The sequence below is a fragment of the Macaca thibetana genome, chromosome 18 (assembly GCF_024542745.1).
Source record: "Macaca thibetana thibetana isolate TM-01 chromosome 18, ASM2454274v1, whole genome shotgun sequence".
Classification (NCBI taxonomy): Eukaryota; Metazoa; Chordata; class Mammalia; order Primates; family Cercopithecidae; genus Macaca; species Macaca thibetana.
In genome coordinates, this window is record NC_065595.1 from 33,208,328 (window position 1) to 33,223,316 (window position 14,989).

The window sequence follows — 14,989 nt, forward strand, 5'->3', positions numbered from 1 at the left end:
AGAAATGCCAGATGAGGAGATAAAAGGAAGGGGTGAATATCATGCTCTCAATTTTAGGAAAGTGCTTGAGGATAGTGACTTGGGCAAGGTTCTGAGTAAAAACTAAATAATAACCATTCAAATGGGCCTGGTGGGGGGCCCTGGCCTGGGGACCTCCAATGCAGGGGTGCCCCCACGTTGCCCAGAGCCCGATTTTTAATGAGGTTTGAGTAAAGTCTGCTAAAAACCTTCCAGTCTGAGTGGTCCAGGCAGCAGCAGCATGGGCAAGGCTGGGAGCTTGCCAGAAATGCAGAATTTCAAGCCCCACCCCAGGCATCCTGTATCTGCATCTGCTTGTGACAACACCTCCAGAGAAGTCATATACACATTCCAGAACTAGATTCTGATGTCCCAGAATCAGCTCTAAAACCCTGGAATGTTGGAGGGTCTCCCCCAACCCTCTAATCAGGTGCTGTCTCTCCCTCACCTTTACACTGCTCCCCACCAACACTGTCATCCAGGAAGGACTATGGTCCCCCAAAATACTGTGCTCCAAAATTCATGCTCCCACACCCCATCATAAACTATTACCGTTACCAGAAGGGGGTCCCAATGCAGACCTCAAGAGTGAGAGGTTGTTGGACCTTGCATAAGAAGGAATTTGAGGCAAATCCATAGGGTAAAGTAAAAGCAAATTTATTTAAAAAGTAAAGGAATAAAGAATGGTTTCTCCATAGGCAGAGCAGCAGAATGGGCTGCTTGACTGAGTATACTTATAGCTATGTCTTGATTATATGCTGAACAAGGGATGGATTATTCATAAGTTTTCCAGGAAATGGGCAAGGATTTCCCAGAACTGAGGATTCCTGCCCTTTTTAGATTATATAGGGTAACTTTCTGATATCGTCATTTATAAACTGTCATAATGCTGGTGGGAGTGTCTTTTAGCATGCTAATGCATTATAATTAGTGTATAATGAGCAGTGAGAATGACCAGAGGTCACTTTCATTGCCATCTTGGTTTTGGTGGGTTTTGGCAGGCTTCTTTACCGCATCCTGTTTGTTCATCAGGATCTTTGTGACCTGAATCTTGTGCCTATCTCCAATCTCATCCCATGACTAGGACTGCCTAACTTCCTGGGAATGCAGTCTGGTAGGTCTCAGCCTTATTTTACCCAGCCCCTATTTACTGGAGTCACTCTGCTTCAAACGGCTCTGACATTACCTTGATGCCCTACTGACAGCTTGTTCTTCCAGGCAGTCTCAGCCAGACTGAGGTACACATACCAAAGGAATTATTTGTCTTACAGTAAAAGTCAGTTAATGAGACTGTAATTGTGGAATTTAAGGCCATACAAGATCCAGGGGGACATATCTATGGGCAGGGGACACCACTAAGAAACCAAGGATAGAAAGTTGAATGCAGCACCCCCACCCATACCTTGTACATCAGGTACTGTGATAAACCCTTTTCTCTACTTTGTTTTGCTTGTTTCTCACAATCCTGGGAGGTTTCATTATTCACTTCTTTTTGGTGAGGAGTCCCAAACTCAGAAAGGTTAACTGGTCCGAAGTTACAGAACCAGAAGGAACAGAATCAAGCCTGGTGCTGACATCCGCTATCTTCCAAAGTCAGGATCTTTTTCCCACCATTGCCCCACTTCCTCCACCTACCTGTGCAGATCACCTAGAGCGTCCCTTATCAAGGCCACTGACAAATAACTGCCATCGAGGGTGATGGTGAGGGTCAGGGAGGCAACCCAGACTCAGAAGCTCATCCACACTATCTTCTACTCATGGTCAGAAGGCCAAGGAAAAGGGACTAGGGATAAAAAGAGGAAAGGAAAAAAAGTATATCAACTGTCCAGTTAATAAATGTATTCTTTAGACTCTACTTATTTCCAAAAACATTTAAACTTAAAACATGTCTTTATATTTTACAAACTTATAAACAAGCCCATATATATTAGCCTCTTTATAGTAATAATTTATGAAAGAGTGCCATATAATAAGCAGAAAATTGAATTTCACAGTCTTGAGAGAAAGACAGTTGCTACCACCAAATGCAAAACTTAGCTTTAAGTTCTCTCATAGTTGAGGCCAAAAAGTGTGATGAGATTATGTAAAAGAAGCAAGTATGATTGGGAGAGACCCATTTTTTTCTTAGCATTTATAAGAAATTGTCTCATGAAACTGACAGCCACCCCGTCTGGTAAGGGGTGAGGAAAAATGTCCTGTGACCTGGAGAAGAGATGAGTTTGGGTAAGATGCTCTAAATGAGACTCTGCTTAGAAAGGCGTGAGCATTAGCACAGGAAGGAAAAAATAACCATAAAGATACAGATGAATTCAATAAGTGGGGGGAACCTCAAAAGTGGACACCTACAGAGAACAACGCAGCCCCAGAGTCAAGTGCAAATTAGACGAGTTTGCAATGGGAAGTTGCAGTGAAATTAAAAAAAAAAAAAAAAAAAAAAAGTTGATTTGGGTGTGCATATGTAGGGGCCAGGACACAAAGCCAGGAGGAAATCATCTCTGGGGGCGGTGAGAGGGAGCCTGGGATATTGCAGCCAGCTGTGGGCATCTTATTACCCGACAGGGGTAGGCAAAGTAGAGAGAGTTCAGAAAAGGTCACCAGACATGATTAGGTAGCAAGAGAGATTAATTTATGAGGAAAGATTAAAAGCTGAAGTAGGAATACCGGGCTAAGGAAAAGCGGACTCCCTGTCATGTGGAGGGAACTTGGGAGGCACTTGGGCAGGCAAGAAGGGAGGAAGGAGGAGGCCTGGCCTGGCCCAGGCCCATGAGGGGGTGAAATAGACTGGGTAGGAGGGGATGGTGGAAACATCCACCTAAAGAGACCTGAAGGGTCAAAATTACAAACTAATAGCAAAGCTGCCATCACCTCTGCCATATATAGAAGCTGCAGCACTAAGAGCTCTGCAACAGAGTTCTTCTCAGAGGTGGGAATGGTTTTCAAGAGCCATCGACATGTCCTCTCCACACCACTCCTCACTGTGGTCATTGAGGCACAGTAGGGGCTTATGCTCATTCATTCAACACATACTGGGCATCTACTAAGTGCTATGCATTGTGCTAAGGATTGAGGAGACAGTCATATAAGATACAGTCCCTGACCTCAAGGGGCTTGAGATCACAGACAAGTCAATTCTTATAAGTCAGTGTCATATATGCTTCTATCTGGAAAAATATTAACAGAGATCACAGGGACCTAGACAGGAAGGCCAAGGGAAGACTTCTCCTAAGAGGGGCATATGAGCCAAGATTGGAAGGATGATAGACATCAGCTAGCTAAGGAGGTGGGTAGATGGGGTACCAGGCAGAGGGAACAGTAAAGGCAAAGATATGGAGGTTTAAAGCATCATGCCATGTTCAAGGAAATTGAAAAACTCCAATTTGGCTGGAGAAAAGTAGGCAGAAGAATGAGGAGATAAGGTTAATGAGTTGGGCAAGGGGCAGACCACAAAAGACCTTGTAGCATGAAGCTCAGGAATTTGAACTTCAAACTGAAAGCTTTTGGAGTCAGCAATTGAAGGCTTTTAAGAAAAGGCATGCCAAAATCTGGTGTGGGATTTTAAAAGATTGCAGACGGCCGCTGATGGTTCAACTTAAACAAAAGTGATACACATTCAGTAGAAATCATACTCTAAGTACCCATCTACCATTCTTTATTTCACTTTCAGTACAGTATTCAACAAATTGAATGAGATATTCAACACTTTATTATAAAATAGGCTTTGCATTAGATGGTTTTGCCCAACTGTATGCTAATGTAAGTGGTAGCCTTAACACTTAAGGTGTGCTAGGCTAAGCTATGATGTTTGTAGGTTAGGTGTATTCAATGCATTTTTTGCTTGAAATATGTTCAACTTACAATGGGTTTATTGGGACAGGACCACATCATAAATCAAGGAGCATCTGTACTTTGGTGGCAGTGGAAATAAGAATCAAAGGGAAAGTATAGTCTGGAGACAAAGTAATCAGTTGACAATTATTGCCATGATCCAGGGACAAGAGCCTGAACTAAGGTAGTGATCACAGAGATAGAGGCTGCAGACCTTTCTGAATGTTTAGCAAGGGGAGCTGAAAAGGAAGGTAGAGTCTAGCATAAAAGTGTCCTGGGCATAGATTCTTCACTGAATGGTGGTGTTCAGGTAGGCGAGGGTCAGACAGGCTTCAGGGAGAAGTGAGAATCCTGTTTGGACAAGTTGGATGATATGCTTGGAGTACATCTGCAGGCAGGTGAGTGATAGGTTGGTGCTCAGTTTGAACTCAGAGATTCAGGACCTATCAACACATCTGTGATAACTAAGGCCACAGTGTGAAGGAGATAATCAAATGTTACATGGAAAAGAACAAGTATTGGGGAATGCCAACAGCTCAGGTGTGAGTGGAGGAAGCAAGGCTGCAAAGGAGGATGAGAAGGAGCTGCCTGAGATGTAGTTGGGAAACAGAGAGATCGTGGAATCACACAAATCAAGAGAGGAAGAGTTTCAAAAAAGATGGAATGCTTAAAAGGGTGGGATGACAACAGAATTCAAGCAAGTCAAGTAAGAACAAATATCTCCACTGGATTCAATGGTGACCAGCAAGGAGAGGCTCAATGGATTAGACGGGGTATAAGACAGACTGCAATAAGTTGTGAGGAATTTGGGCAGTGATGAGGGAATGAGGGCAAGAGACCTTGCAAATCCTTGGCTGTGGAGGGCAAGAGTGAGATAGGATAAAACCTAGAAGGAGGATGTGTGGTTGAGTGAGGGCTTGGTTCAGTCTGGTTGGTTGGTAAATGAGAATGACGTGAACATGTCTTCCAACTGTGGAGGTGAAGGGTTAGAAGATTTGGGGAAAATGAGAGACAGAAAGAGCTATACAGAGATTGTAGTCTGAGAATGGGCTGTAGGCGCCTGAGATTTCAGAGTGGGATCAGTACGGGTCATTCCAAGTCCCAGGTAAGTGGACTTTGCTGTATTCACACTGGGCTCAGACCTGCTGATTTGAATAATCACAGATGGGGCCAATTAAACCATCAGGAAACTCTAGGTCCACCATTTTGCTAAGAAACATGAGAGGCAAGAGAAAGTATAGCCTCCTGTATACTCCAAAGAGATTATCCTCTAGTTAGGCAAAAAGACACGTGCCTTGTAAAAGATCACTAAACAAATCTTATATTAATAAGATTCTTGCCTTAGCCAGAGTAACCTAGAAAACAGAACTTGGGGCAAAGGCTCGATTGCTAGGGTTTATTGGAGGGTGCAATCCCAGGGAAGGGCAAGTGAGGGAGAGCCAAGCAAAGTGGGAGCAGGGAGTGTAAAATGAGAGGGGCATGACTGAGCCAGCCACTCTGGGCATACAACAAGCACAGCTTACTGCTCGGTCTCGCAAGACATTTCCAGAGGAGCCACACAAAACCACCGCCTCTCAGAACATCCATGAGAATGTGTGAAGAGAAAGAGCAGGTTATCTTGTCTCCTTTGTCTCTATCTTGTCTCTTTTCTCTCTGTGATCCAAGCCCACCCCATGAGGCATGACCTGGGCATGTCCCCTGGCCAGAGCCTCTGCCAGTCCTGCTAGTCAGTGCAGATGCTGTGGTCTCTCCTCATCACTTGGCACTGCATGCAGAAGCTCCTTGGGCTATGGTAAAGGAAGTAGTTGGGGCTTTTCAACCACAGGAATAGTGTAAAACTTCCCCAGGGTCACCATGGTTAGAAAAGAAGGCAAGTGGCCAACACCTGGGTTGTAGGAAGGCAGGCAGTTAGGCGAGTGTTGAGGCCAGGTCTGGTGCAGATTCATAGTGTCCCCTCTCATAATAACATTAAGCACTGCTCCTTGCACCTGTGTGAATGAACTCTCAGTACACCCATTTAGAGATGGGAAAACTGAAGCAGAGAAGGCATAAGGAACTTGCCTAACACCACACAACTAGCAAGTGGCAGAGCAAGGACTGAAACCCATGCACTCAGACTCCAGAGTCTGTGTGCCCAACCACTCTGCCATAGCACCAACTTCAGAACCATGGGAGGAAGAAGCTCCCAAAGGAAACATCTTAGAGCAGAAGGAGAGCCTGAGCTGGATCCAATGCACAGAGTATAGCAAGGTGAACATTCACTGGGAGGAACAGAATTAACAAAGCCGAGGGCTGGAAAATATTAATGACCCAGAATGTGGCCCAGCCAAGCAGGGGCTGCATACATGATGGCTTTTGGCCACACATGGGAATGCACTATCTAAGAACCTGGGGCAAGACTCCACCTCAACAGATCCTGCAGACTGCACCCATACACTTGTGAGCCAGGTCTGGGGCAGGTTCATTGTGTCCCCCTCCTAATAATAATATTAAGCACCCAGCCTCCACACAGGGGAAGCAGGACTGGAGGACAGAACACAGCCTCAGCCCTGGAGAGTCAGGGCACCCTCAGGCCCGCAGCAGCCTCCCAATCTCTGTCCCCTGGAGCCCACTAGCCTAGCCCCTTGGGGCCTAATGGGTCCCTTCCTCACCCATTGCAACTCTGAGCTAACCCAGAATCTCTTCCAAATCCTTCTAGGAGGGAAGTATTGAATATTTATGGAGTGCCTGCTGTGAGAGAGACTCATATTTCTTGTTTAATTCCAGGTGTCCCAAAAAGTGAAGGATGAGAGCCCCCTGCCTATTGATGAGGGCACCCCTTGCCCTTGCTCTGGCCCAGTGTCAGAGGAAGGAGTTGGGTGAGGCCCCATATTGTTGAGAATTGACGGTTGCTTTCTAATCACTTTATCACTTCTATGAAAGCCCCTGTGAGGGATACAGGGGATAGTTCATTTCATTTTCTAGAGGAGAAAACTGTGGCCTGTACAAAGCCCCAGAGGTTACCCAATCGCTGCTTCTCCAGGTAATCACATACAGCAGCTATGGCAATAAGCCTTAGCTCCTAGAAGGTGGGGTGGGGTGGGAAGTAAAAAGAAACACCACAGGAAACCAGGCAATAGGTGCAGGATGCAATTCATCTCTATGGGACTCCACTTTCTAGACAGTTTTTTATTTGGTTTTCATTTCGTTTATGCCCTGAGGTGCCAAGGATGCAGTTTCAGGGGCCATAGTTAACTGTTCCTGAAGAGGCACCTGTCTTGCCTGACTCAGGTCCTAGCAGCCTTCCAGCCCACATGACTAGAGCCTCTTGCTCACAATCCATCTCTGCTTCCGCTGACCCCCTTGGGTTCTAGAGTCAACTCTGCCCTGGGTCTAGGGGAATCGGTGCAGATGAACATCAAGTCACGCCCACTTTCTGCTCCTCTGACCCTGTGCCCCACTTCCCATAACGGTGTCCTTGCCTTATACTGCAGGCCCAGAGCTGTTCCCTGCTTGTCCTCTGAGCCTGTGCCTGAGCATTCAGCAGGTACTTGTTCCTCCGAGGCTGGCTCCTCCCTTGCTCCCGCCATACTCGAGGAATTGAAGACAAGCTCAGTGAACTCTGACCTTCGGACTGGGGGGATTCTTGAAATCCCACGTGTGGACAATGTTTAAGGGTGAGACGTGTCACATTCCATCACTAGGAGCAGGACCCCAGGCAGGGAGGTGCTAAAAATTGATCCCAACTATGTTCTTGTTCTCTTTGCCCACCTCCTCAAAATGCCAAAAAGTTCAGATGGCTCACAAGCCACCCAATCAATGCTCTCTGGTCCCTTGGGGATCCCTGCAATGAGCAAGAGACAGGAAGGGAGTTAGAATCATGCCTGCTGCCCTGGCATTTTGACTGCCCACACTCTCCAGGAATGACCAACGCCAGCCTTCCCAACTCGGATACCATCAGGCACTTCAACCAAAGTCAGTGGGGACTACTAACTCAGGACCTTTGAAAACGGGCAGATATTGTGTCCCCTTTGCTCTCAGACCCCGAAACACTAGCATATACTCGGTATTCAATAAAAGGAGACCCAGAAGTTTGAAATAACTGGCAGATCCATGAAGGCTTTACTAAGCATCAGTGTGCACCAAATCCACACTGAGCCTGAACACAATAACCCTCCCACTCGCCTGACCCAAACCTAGTCCCATTCCAGTCATCTCTTTCTGAGTCATGATGCTACCATGATGCTACCTTATTGTATGAGGCAGCGGCCTAGCATCATTCATTCATTCATTCGTTCATTTTTCAGAGGCTGCCATGTGCCAGACAACATTCCGGGCATGGTGGGGCAGAGATTCATGACCTCATGAGGTTCACATTCCACTGGAGAGAACAGGCAACAAACAAATCAATGTTTAATATAATGTCTTCAAAATTCCCATGAAAATAACTAAGCAGAATCAGGAGAGGGAGAGTGGCAAGGAAGATGGTTGAGCAGAGCTCAAATTGAGTTCAAGGGTGGGCCATGGGTTGACAGTAGAAGAGCAGCCAGACAGCAGCACCACTGGAGGGAGTTTGATCAGTGAACCTGGTGGAGGCCATTTTAGACATCTCTCTTCCCTTGCTGCCTTTCACCTCCAATCCTTCATCCATTTCACTTCTGTCCATCTGCCACCAACTTAGTCCAAGCTGCTGTGACCTGCTTGGATTCCGCAAACACTTTCTTACTGGTCTCTCAGCCTCCCTTTTTATATCCTTCTAGTCCATTCTCCAAACTGTAGCCAGAGTGATCTTTGCAAAATGCATACTTAGCCATGTGGCTTAAACCCTTCAGGACCTTCCCATTGTTCTTAAGATACAGAAAATCATCCCTTGGCCAGCAAGGCTCAGCATGGCCTGGTTGTCCCCCAGCCTCATCTTGTAATACATCCCTCCTCCACAATCCCTCTCAACCTATCTTGAGAGTGGCCTGCTTGCACACACAGGGCACTGGCTCATGGCTGATGCATTCCCCAGCTTGGCTTTCTCTTTATAACTCTTACTCATTTTTTGGATTTTAGCCTCTGAAAGGAAACCCTCCCCTGAAATCCAACTTGGACAGCTTCCTTTTGTTATTGCTCTTTTAGAACCATATTTTACTTTTCCATAGCAAGCATTTATGTGTTCTCTGTTATGATTACTCAATTTTGTGAGAGTAGGTACTGTATCTGTTTTTAATCACTATGGTAACCACAGCATCTAACACAGTACTGGCATATAGTAGGCTCTCCATTCATAGTTATTGATGAATGAATAAATGAATGGATAGATAGCAGTTGTTTATGAGGGAAGGAAAGCACATATTCTCTCCCCTTCTGGTGAGACAGAACAAGCCTGTGGATCTGGAAATGGCAAGTATTATGAGTAAATGAGCTCTAGGTCCCAGCCCAGAGACAAGAATGGCAGAGCTACCAACAACCTCAGATTACACAGAGAAAGGGGCACTCTTAGGAGAGCAATTCAGCCAGGCACCAGAAGCCAACTTCATTTAAAGAGGCATAACAGTTTCATTACTGTGGCACTCCAAAGGGCTAATACAGCTGAGAACTAATTGCTGGTAAAGGCTGCCTGGGTGAGGTCAGTAAGCACTCAGGAAAGCTAACCTGTGAGTACAAGGAGACAATGACACTTTGAATTAGTATGCTGGAAGCATCTGAAACATATTCGTTGTGTTAATAGAAATGCCTAAGTATATTGGACATTTTGGACTTATTATTCATATTAGTTATAATATGGAAATCAAATTTTATTTCTAAATTGCAATCAAATTATATTTTCTATTAAAACTTTAATAGCAAACCAAATTAAGCAATGCTATGGGTTACATACTAGTAATCCAGTTTGGTTATAACTCATTTTTTTATTTTGTTATGAATCATCATGAGAGTGAAGTAAAATAAGATATTTTACAAAATCAACTGAAAAGTCTTTGCTTTGGTGGAATATAGAAGCTGCTTAAGAGTTCAAATTATTAATACTGTCTTAGTGAAATGAACAAAGATAAGCAAAGCTGGCAAAGCTTCACATTCATGAAAATAATTTACCTTCCTCTCTTATCACACTGTACTGCAGAACCAGGGGCTGGAAGAGTCCTTAAGAGGTCAATTAATCAAGTCTCTTTTGTCAAGATAAAACTGCATAAAATCCTTCTTTGAAGGCTGACACCCCATTTAGAACCAACTTATTTCTTTGTTTACATCGCAAGGGGCTTCTCTTAACATGTATCTGGATTCCCCACTACCTCTTGCATGTAGCAGGTGCTCAATAAATGCTTGACAATTTTAAAAAATAAGTCAACCACAAGTTAACCACTCAAAAATGTCTGTTGATAGTATGTAAACAGGTAAATCACCCAAACAATGCTTGACATAGAAGGTGCTTAATTAACGTGAGGTCTCTCCTAATAGGTACAGTTCAAGATTGCAATAATTTACAACATCCTTGTGAAGTGGATGCTACTATTACTCCCCCTTACAGATGAGAAAACTGAGGTCCAAAGTGCTTGAATAACTTGCCCAAGGTTACTAGAAAGCAAGTGATAAAACTGCAATTCAAATCTGGGCCCTCTGCCTCCAGAGCCCACCTATGGGACAACCAAAGTCATCCTGTAGTTCTGTCTCTCCAGGGGCAGAAACTCTGCAAATCCTGCCAATGCAGAGCAGGCACTCATTTCAGGTAGAATGTTTCTTCCACAGCTTTGTGGAATTCACATGTCTCACAGTTATGAAGCCCCAGCTGCTCTTTATCTTGCAGGGAGACTTTCAATGCCTCCCAAAAATCCAGATTCTACAAGGGCTTCAGGAGGCGTTTCTTGGCTCTCTCCCCATTTGCCCCACCTGGCTTACTTCCCCCTTCTCCAGCCTTGCTGACCAACCTCCTGTCTTCACAGTTCAGCCCAGGAGCAGCTCCCATGGCAGGCAGGTGGCTTCAGAGGGTTGGAACTGTCAAGGAGAAGAATGGCCAACTGCCTCTGGCTGATGCCTTAAATGTCCTCTTTAGGCTACTTGTTCATCTACTTGAGATAGGAGACCCTGATAATAAAAATCATGCATCTTCACTGGAAAAAATGTCAAACTATACAAAGACATAGAAAGGAAATAATTAAAGCTCCTTCCCATTCCTTCCTCCTTCCCGGTTCTAGGTCCCAAAAGTAGGTTGTTTGATTATAGAAGTTGATCTCTGTTGAGGTACAAATACCCCTGAAAAAAGAAACCCAGTTGCATTGCCCTGGGTCATTTACCCTCATGTGAATGAAATAAATCATGTACCCTCTGCAAACACACACATGCACGCACACATTTCCTGAGATGAGGTGTTTGAAGGGAGTGGGGAAGATAACCATGGGCCTGGTTGGAGATAATGGGGTCTCAGGTGGAGGGTTGGTAAAGTAGGGAGGCAAGAGCACTGTAGATGAAATATGCAAACTTTACACTTTGGCTCAGGTCTGGGCCCAGGAAGGAAAAGGGGAGGGAAGGAAGCTTGCTGGAAGTCCAGGTGTGGTCAGAACTGGAAGGAAACTCAAAGGGTGCCCAGGGGCCTAGAATCTGGCTGAGAAATACATACGGAACAGCTGGAAGTCCCAATAAATAGCCCTCTCCGTGTGTCTTCTCTCCTGGAGTACCCACAGTGGTAACAATACACACTGAAAATCAATCTTTGTCTCTCTCCTTCCCTCTCCATCTCTTACCCCTTCCTCTTTCCTCTGTCTTCTCTCTCCCTCTTTCCTCTTTCTTCTCCCTCTGTCGTTTCTCTCTCCCTCCTCTCTTCCCTCTCATCTTTTATTCCTCTCTCCCTCTCTTCCCTGTCATCTTTCATTCCTCTCTCCCTCTCTCTTCTCTCACCCTCTTTCCTCTCTCCCTCTCTTCCTATCTTCCCTCATTTTTTTCTCTCCCTCTCCTCTCCCTTTCCTGTTTTCTCTCCCTTTCCTCTCTCCTCCTCTCATCTCTCTCCTCTTCTCTCCCCTTTGCCCCTCTCTCATCCCTCTCTTCTCTCTGCCTCTCTCATCCCTCTTTCTCTTTCCCTCTCATCCCTCTCTCTTCTCTCCCTCTTTCCTCTCTCTCCCTCTCTTTCCTGAGTCTGTCTCTTCTCTCTCTCCCTCTTTCCTTGCTCTCCCTCTCTCTCTCCTCTCTCCCCTTCTTTCTCTCTTCCTCCATCTCTCTCTACTACTGATGACTTCCTTGTCCTGAAACCAGATTGCAATTGGAATCTAAAAATCATTCTGTCTTTGCAGCTGTCCACCTTTGCACTTTCATGGGTGAACATTACTGGCTAAGGCAGCACCGCAGAGCAGGGGAAAGAATGCTTGGCTAATTCTCTATTAGCCTACCAGAGAATAATCACATATAAAAACCTCCCCTTCTCTTCCACTCCCCTCAAACAAACAAAAAAACCATCCTTGTCATTTTCTCCTCCCCTGGGGTCCCTTGTGTTTCCCTTCAGAATCAGGAGTAAATTATCTCCCAAGAAGGGTTCACTAAGAATGAATAATAATTTGCACTTCTAGTGCACCTTTTGTCTAAGTATCTCAAAGCTCTTTACTTAATTAAGAGAATTCGGGAAACACTCCTGGAGGGAGGGAAGGTGTACTTAATGACACCGATTTCCAGATGAGTAAACTGAGGCCCAAAGCAATGGGCTCAAAGTCCCAACAGGAAAAGTGGCCACATGGGATTTGGGGATGGGGGTGACATTAACTTCAATCCAACATATTAAGGCTTGGGCAACAAAAGGGCAGGGCAGGCCCAGGAGGAAGGAAGCAGGAAGTTGGTGAGAGAGAAGCTGAAGTAGGGTGAGAGGAGTCCAAGATGCAGGAATTAAACTAAGGCTGTAGGTACAAGTGCTTCCGTTCCAAGACCAAGAAGTCAGGCACCCTAGATCCAGAAAAGGCTGAGTGTGCTTCTGACAAAGGGTCAGAGCCCCTCACAGGACAGGCACCCACACCAGAGTCTGCTGGGTTTGAATGACAGGCACTCAGCTGTCAACTGGTGGTTGGCACACGATGAAATGCCCCTGAGCCATCAGCACTTACTGGGTGCTCCCTATTGGAACCACAGCGAATCAGAACATGGGGCTCTTTGTCTGCAGATGGGGACAGGAAGGCTCACCTGGGCAAACATAGCGAGTGAGAGGCAGACAACTGGGCACTCCCTTAGCCCAACCCCTGGGCTGCCCACCATCCCCCACCACCCAGATACTGATCTGGGACTCAAGCCCCAACACTGCCTGGCTGACCTTTGGCCAAACAGAAAACAGGGCTGGAGGTACTTCCTAACAGTCCCCAACCCCTCTCCAGGTCCCCTTTGGGCCAGGCTAGTCCAATCCATTGCCTCAAACCCTCTAGCCCTTGGTCTCAGCTACTCCCTGCAAAGCTAATGAAGCCACATGTACCTCACACCCACACATATGCATGCATACAGACCCCCATAAACACACACAGTGCTACAAATTAACAACCCAAGCTTGTCTTTTTCATTGTGTTTTTATTATGATGCTCCTCAATGATGTTTTTAAATGAATTTTGAATAGTCCCCGTAATTTGGTTTGTTCTACATTTTGATGCAAGTGTGAAGGCCCCGCAGGAATTGCTGCGAGGAATACAATATTATGTGAGCATGGCTTCTGCTTGTCTTCCTGCTTTCTCATAATTAAGCTTTATTGAGTTGTAAAATGAATAATTTAAAAAACCTGTTTATTGATCCAGGTGCATTGTGCAAATATATAAGAAAACTTTCTCCAATCCCTGACCTCACCAAGTAGTACTGGACTCAACAGCATTGGTCTCTCTCCTTTCTATTTTGGTTATAAGCAATGGGCCATTGAGCTACAGGTGGAGCTTTATTTGACACCAAGAAGCAAACTGATGGTGTCTGCACTGGGAAGGAAACCCTAACTAGGACTTGTCTGAAAGGCATAAAATGTCTGCCAAGATTATCTAGAGACTCCTGACTTATTACTTCTTGATGCCTAAAATTCTGTTACTTGGGAAGTCTGCCATCTTGGTTAGACTTTGACTCTATCAATATGTAATTAACCACAGGAAGGAATTGCACGTTACAGCCTCATAAAATTTTACAGCTTAACAGGACTTAACGTTTCTCAGGTTCTTTCTAAGATAAGTCCAGCTGGAAGGTCTCTGTAGAAGTTAAACTCTAGTAATCTGGGACATTGATGGTAAAGGTGTGGTTCAGAGTGTGAGAAATGAACTTACCCATCCAAACCCAAAGAATGGACTTAGAGACCCAGAGAACAGTGAAAGTGGGACTTGTAATGATGGTCTTGCAAGTTCGGGGGTCTGATGAGCAGGCACACCCAGTGTGGTCACAACAAGCAATTTATCCCCTAGTGAGCAGGTCCCTCCCCCGGTTCCTCATAGGCTGAGTACTATTGGGTTACAATCTTTCCTACTGATTGTTAGGTAGGGGCTTTAGGTGTTTTTCTTAGGGTTATCTTGCTGCATTTTGTTGCAGTCCACAATATATTGCAATCCTAGTTAACTTACGGGCTCTTCAAGTTATTTGACTGATGACCTAAGTAGCTGAGCAGGCTGATAAGAATAGACAAAATGAGTTATTTTGCAGGCTAGTAAACTTTCATTTTAGACTAAACTTCTTTGGTTCAGGTGAGAGCAACTAAGTTTGGTTCAGGCGGGGCAGGGTGGTGGGGCGGGAGGTCAACAAGTAGGCATTGGCTATCCAAGCAGGGGCCTAGTACATCCTGTTTCTTCTGCAGTTTACTGACCTAAGCTGATTCAAGACACTTTGTCTTGGAAATGCACCACTGTATACATTATTTCCTTCAAGAGCACAGGGCTAAGATCAGACTTCAGGAGATTTGACCTGCAGGAGGGCAAAAAAAAAAAGGGGACGGGGGACAAACTCACTAAAGGGCTGCAAAGAGAAGTGGGAAGGATCCAAGGTACACCTTGCTTGATCTGTCTTCTTTCTTGTCAATGGTTTCCAGGAAAGCCAACCAGCTCACCAGTTGGGGGATCCAGATAGAGATTTCTGTTATTACAGGACTAGAAACTAGTTGTACTAATCCCCAAGTCTAAACTAAGTTTCCAGACTGGACACAACACAACAACTACCTTGTTAATAAGCAACAGCAGATTTCAGGGGCTTCTGCTAGTGA

At 45.3% G+C, this 14,989-nt stretch overlaps 1 protein-coding gene across 10 annotated transcripts in view; it reads left to right on the forward strand.

Annotated features, from left to right (window-relative positions):
- IER3IP1 (immediate early response 3 interacting protein 1) overlaps window positions 1-14,989 on the forward strand; it is a 1,095,035-nt gene that overhangs the window by 778,819 nt on the left and 301,227 nt on the right. Inside the window, exon 1 of one of the 10 annotated variants that reach the window (XM_050768200.1) lies at window positions 8,166-8,169. The exons of the other annotated variants lie outside the window; for them this stretch is intronic. The gene's annotated coding sequence lies outside the window, so the exon portion shown is untranslated. Of the gene's footprint in view, window positions 1-8,165; window positions 8,170-14,989 lie in introns of those variants that run through there. 10 annotated transcript variants of the gene reach the window in all.